The sequence below is a fragment of the Rhea americana genome, unplaced genomic scaffold (genome assembly GCF_003343005.1).
Source record: "Rhea americana isolate MKP2758 unplaced genomic scaffold, rheAme1 scaffold_65, whole genome shotgun sequence".
NCBI classification, from domain to species: domain Eukaryota; kingdom Metazoa; phylum Chordata; class Aves; order Rheiformes; family Rheidae; genus Rhea; species Rhea americana.
The window spans coordinates 137,654-143,756 of record NW_028186812.1 but is presented as its reverse complement, the minus strand read 5'-3'; the positions used below and the strand labels follow the sequence as shown (position 1 = coordinate 143,756).

Here is a 6,103-nt window from a genome sequence, read left to right as displayed (position 1 = left end):
TCCTCCACGAAGGATCCTGAACTCYACCATCTCATGGTCACTGCAGCCAAGGCTGCCCCCAACCTTCACACCTCTGACCAGTCCATCTTTGATGGTTAAGACAAGGTCCAGCAGGACACCCTTCCTCATTGGCTGTTCYACCACCTGTGACAAGAAGTTATCATTGATGCACTGCAGGAGCCTCCTTGACTAAGCCTAGCTGTGCTGTCCTTCCAGTAGGTATCAGRGTGGTTGAAGTCCCCCATGAGAACCAGGGTCTGTGATCATGAGGTTACTCCCAGCTGTTTGAGAAGGTCTCACTGACCTCCTCTTCCTGGTCAGGTGGCCTGTAGTAGACACCCACAACAGTGTCCCCCRTGTTAGCCTGTCCTTTAATCCYTACCATAAGCTCTCAACTTGCCCCTCATCCACCCCTAGGCAGAGCTCAATACATTCCAGTTGCTCTCTCACATAAAGAGCAACTCCACATCCTTGCTTTCCTGGCCTGTCTTTCCTAAAAACCATACAGCCGTCCATGACAGCATTCCAGCCATGTGAGTTATCCCACCATGTMTCTGTGACTGCAATGAAATCATGGCCCTGCAACTGCACACAGATCTCCAGTTCCTCCTCTTTATTCCCCATGCTGGGTTTAGTGGTGTACAGGCATTTCAGAGAGATAGTCATGCATGCAGGTTTCCTAGGAGAGAGGTAAGGGGGTCCCCCCATAGCCATGTCTCATATGCACATCTCCAGCTGCATGCACCCACTGGAGGCCTCCCAACTTGAGCTGTGTTTTATTGACTAATCTCTCTATATAACTAAAGAGACAGTGGTGTTTCCGCCCGGTTTCGAACCAGGGACCTTTCGCGTGTTAGGCGAACGTGATAACCACTACACTACGGAAACTCCTGATACACTGCAGAAACTCCCAATGTACAGAAATTGATTAGCTGATTAGCTAAATCAGCTGATCTAAAGCAGATTAGCTAGGAAAAGAAATAGCTGGAGCAGTCCAAAACAGAGCCAAGAATAAGCTAACATTCACTACTGTAGACAGTCAAATGCTCTGTCTCTTGTTTTGCAATATGGATGCATCCAGAGGTTGCAGAGTCAGGAGACAGCCAGCCCACAYTGCATCTCCAGCAGATATGTCTGTTCAGCCACATGGATAACAAAYATATCAACAACAAAAAACACATTAAAAATGTTTTTCATCAAATTCTTCTGCTTCCAAAACCAATATGCAGTTTTCACCTCTAAAGCTGTTTTCTTGGCTTTTCCTGTTGCTGAGCAAAAAATGGCACAWTGAAAAGGAAGGACCAGTGGAGTGCAAGTCATTTCCCCACAGAAATGCCCTTCCTGAATCAAGCTGTGTCACAGCTGGTTCATGGCAGCCCCATGTCACAGGGACATGTCCTACTGAGTGACCTAAGACTCATACTGTCACAGGCACCCACTCAAAAGCCAGCTCCATTTTCAGTCCTACCAGTGGGGAATGAACAAAGTATGTAAGAGGGCAGCATGCTACACACAGAAATAGTGTTGGACCCTGGGTGTCCAATCCCACCTATTTCGGGTGAGTGTCGCAGTCAGAGGAACATGGCACTTGGGGGATGCAGGACAGGGATGCGGCCAGTCACAGCTTGGTTTCCTAGGCAAGCTCCATTTAACATAAAGGCATGGAGGGAGGGAGGCACATGTCAGCATGTTGTCCAGGAATGAGGTTTTGGATGAGCATACAAGATTTTCCAGGTGTTTTTGAACAATTTAATATGTTACTGGGGATGATCAGAGATTACAGTTTGTAATTAATGCCAGTCAAACACTATCTCCTTATTTGAATATTATTAGTAGCATGATTCATTCTAACATTTAGTTATCTTTGTAAATTTTTTTTTTTTAAATTGGACTAGCCTTTTACAAGGAACTGGCCCCATAACGGGTAAGTAAACTATTTACCACCACCTACACTTTCCAAATGTTTATTCCTTCCCTCAAAATCTCCTCCCTTGTTCATAAGCAGTGTGCAGATTTTCAGTACTTTTCTTAGAAGCCAGAACAAACTTTCATGTGGCAACAAATGCTCCAGAGAGAAACTAAATACAAGAATACAAGCTCCAAAGCAACAGCTGGTCTAACAAAACTAATCCAGAAATGCCATTTGCCACAGAATCTGCATTTACATACAAAAATACACACGCTGAGAAGTGAATGTGCAAGGCTCCTCAAAGAAATGGTTTCACAGGGGAAGGGTGATTTCCATTTCTGGTGAGCAACAACTTTGATTCCTTGACAACAGTAAACAGGCTCTGAACAATGCTGATTCCTACCAGCTAAAAGGAGGCTCTGGGGCTCAGCCTGCACCCATTATTTTTTAAAYTTGGAACAAAGTAAGAGAGAGAGGACAGCCTGGAGCAAGTATGGGTTTTGAGGGGGAGTAGGAGGGAAAGATCATCTTTTCTTACCTGCTAAGGTTGAATGTTTCTAACTTTCCTGAGGCAGAACTTGGTCTCACTTTCTTCCTTAGAGACATGGTGTCCTGAAAAGTCCCCGAGCAACTTTAAAACCTGAGCTGTCAGTTGCTGGCAATTTGAGGCAGCGGTTACCGCCTGCAGCGCCGGAAGGCAGGAGAAAGCCTGCTCRGCTGGATGGCTCCCCACTGTGTTTGCCGCAGCTCCAACCACGCTTCTCCTCCCGCACACTTAACAGCATCGCTTGCAAAGGTGGGGACTACGCAGGGCGCAGCGGGAGGGAAGCACCACCCAGGCCCGGGCCATCTCCCTCTGCCCCACAGCACGGTGATTTCACTGTGGCACACACAGCCTGCTGTCGAGCCAAGCCTCTGCGATCCTGCACTGAGGGACACAGCGTGGTGGAGAGCAAAGCTCTTCTCGTTGTGCTGCCCCCGAGCAAACAAAACGATAGCTGTAACCCATGGAGCTACCCTAGGGAACACAAGTCACAAAAGAAAATGAGAGCAGCTTGTTCCCACTGGAATTGATAGAACTTTTACTGCTAAATTCACTGGGAGAGTTGTAAGAGCAATGTCARTTATTAAAAGGATATTCCATAATTGCTTCTCCATATGTCCAGTATATATGGAGAAGTAGTACTAACGCTCAGGAGAGTTGCTGGGCTTTTTTATACATATAGATGCATGCATATCTGTGTGTGTGCGCGTGTGTATAAATATACATTTATTTCTTTGAATTCTACAATTTTTAACATAATCACTTTGGAGATTTTTGTTTCCTTGATAACCTACCAATCTGAGCATACAAGCCTGCTAACTGCCTGTGACTAAACTATTTTCTTTGGTAAAAAGTAACTAAAAATCTTCAAAATAGATTCATTACCTTTTACATAATAGTTATTCTAAGATATGYTGTCATCAGCCATTTGCTAATAGTTAACAAACATTTCCCTGATTTATTTCAGCTGCAACCATACCAACTGGTAAAAGCTCCTGRGGCAGGAGCTTTTATACAGCTAATGGGCAACTGTCTTTTTTCTGCAAAACGCTTCAGGAAGTATTTTAGACATAAGGAAAAAAGAATTCCCACCTGAGGGTAGCCAAACAATGGCATAGGCTGCCCTGAATGTTGTGGGATCTCCACCTTAGAGGTATTCAAAACACAACTGGATGTGGCCCTGAGAAACCAGTTCAAACCCTAGTTGAACCTGCTCTGAGCAGGGGTTGAACTGGATGAACTTCAGAGGTCCCTTCCAACATAGAGTTCTACGATTGCAGTTTAAAAATGTCACTCAGGGGAGAGAATTTATTTTAATTGAATATATTTAATTTAGCAAAAGAAAAATAGAAAGGGGGTAAGCTTGAAAATTCAGTGGTTTAGGGGATTCAGAATTCCTTGTGATGCTGTATGCAAAAGGAGCACATAGAATGTGTTTAGTGAAAGGGATTTATTTCAATTAAGTAAGAATGGAAATATAAATTTTCCATGAAAGTACATCAAAATGCATCGTAGTAATTTCTGCATCAGGAAGAGGGCTCTGCTTTGWATAAACTGAGTAACAGCTTTTCTTCCTAGTGATAGTAACTGGGTGCAATTTCATGACCTCTGCCCCCAGCATATAAATGTAAGTGCAAAAATAGGGGCTTTCATTTTTCAACAACTGCGTATACCTTGAGTAGTGTTTTGTTTCTCTCACCACCAGTATCTTTTTTATTTTCAAAATTCTAAAGCTTCCTTTGAGATATCAGCMCTCAATTCAAGTGTACTCAGGTTATATCAGGCCCAGTTCTTCTGTGCCTGTTAACTGTATTACTACATCCTACACATTTCTTCAAAGAGGCATGTGCTGCAGGCCCCAGAAAGCCTCTGTGCGGGGTGTATCTGACAAGACTGCTGTGTTGCCTTTGGCTCAGAAATGCCTTTGGCTGAATTAGCCCCAGCTATCATTTGGCTATTCCCAAATGAGGTGGTTCTGAGATAATTTTTTTAAAAAACATCATTAATTACTGCATTACCACGAGCCAATTCCTTGTTCCTGTTCCAAGTAACTGAAACTGGGATTTCAACAAAACCAGAAGCAGAGCACAGGTGAAACAAGGGGGGCCACAGCTGGCAGTAAGCGTGGCCAATGCTCAGCTTCTACCAGTCTGACTGGTGCCCTGGAAGAGCCGCAGCTTCACAGCAGTAGCCTGGGGAGGGTTGTTTGTGTGCCCAGTGCTCCAAGCGGACTCATTACAGCTCTCTGCAGGATCACTGCGGAGGGACTCAGGGACAACCATCTCTACTGAACACCTGAAGTGGTGCAAGCAGCCATCTTAGGCTAAGCACAGGGGCAGACTAGTGGATTTACATGGCTGTTGGGTCTCCAGAGCAGACTGTCATTTCATTTCCAAGGCCCCACATGAGCTATGCCAGAGGGAAGCTGGTAGAGCAGTTGTGAGGGAAAGGGAGGGATGTTTTCAGGCATTGAGAGGAAGGCACGCTTACCTGCTTGACAGTTCACAAACTTGATAGTATCCTCTCTGCAGGCCAGTGGAGAAGAAGAGAATAAAATAAAGCTTTCCAGCATGAAACCTTTTTTCATTTCTGCCTTTACGAAACAGGCAAACATCCATTTAACTATTTCTTTGTCTGTTACTATATTGTAACCATGACTGAGACCAACTTCCATCAGGTAAGCCTRAGCCTTCTGGCTTATAAATAGCACTTAGCTGCCCTAGTCAGATCAACCTACTTATATGAAACACAACTACATTGCAGATAATTGCCCTTGCCAGATGTTTCAACAAACAATACAAATTACGAATAGATAAACTTTGATGAGATTCCAAAATACAAAGTTAAGTAGGTGCAACTGGCAAACAAACCTGATTCCTAAAATCYTACACTATTTTACAGGAAGTTTTCTTCTGAGAAACCAGCCTGGGGCATGACACGTTATCTCCAAATACTCATTCACTTAAGTCTTTGCAGGATAAGGGCTGGGTTTCCTGGGTCAAGATACATGTTTCACCTGGAARAAAACTAACTATTCACACAGAAAAGATTCATTGGAAAAATACATGGACATGAGCTCCAAGAGCGATCAAAGTTTACACAGTAATAGCAAAAAGGCTAGCTTCCAAATCACCACATTTAGTGGAGGAAGCAAGTACAACACAGTAAAATATTGCTAACAAAATAACTGCACRTCATTGTATTTACAATGAAAATTGATTGGAGAAAATTACCTAATCACAACCAAACACTAAAATGCACTTCTGAGGCAGTGTACCCAATAGCTCCCAGTTATCCTGTGCTCCAGAAACACACACAGATGCTGCTTCTTAGAGGTTCCCCAAACTAATCAGTCTGATATACTGTTGCTGCAATCTTTCAGGCAAACCAACAGAGTCAGTCAGAAGATATAACAAACAAAGAGAGGCCCAGAACAAGTACTTGCCACTTTCCAGTTACCAGAAATCCACAGCTCCATTTTGCAGCCATGCTTGTTTCTCCTGAAAGAGTTGTTCTGRTCTTGTGGGGTGCTAAGAGTGAATTGTCACATCACGCAGGAGACACTGTGTCATTGTCAGCCATCCTGGACCACAGTCTTTCTTCATCCTGCAGTGATCCTCTGCCAGTGTCAGCAGCTCAAGCACCTATTC

The 6,103-nt window shown here is 43.9% G+C and overlaps 1 non-coding gene across 1 annotated transcript; it reads right to left on the bottom strand.

Moving 5' to 3' along the window:
• Positions 1-815: 815 nt before the first annotated feature.
• On the bottom strand, positions 816-888 carry TRNAV-AAC (transfer RNA valine (anticodon AAC)). Its single transcript has one exon. It is a non-coding gene; the product is annotated as a tRNA-Val (tRNA).
• Between the last annotated feature and the right edge of the window lie 5,215 nt (positions 889-6,103).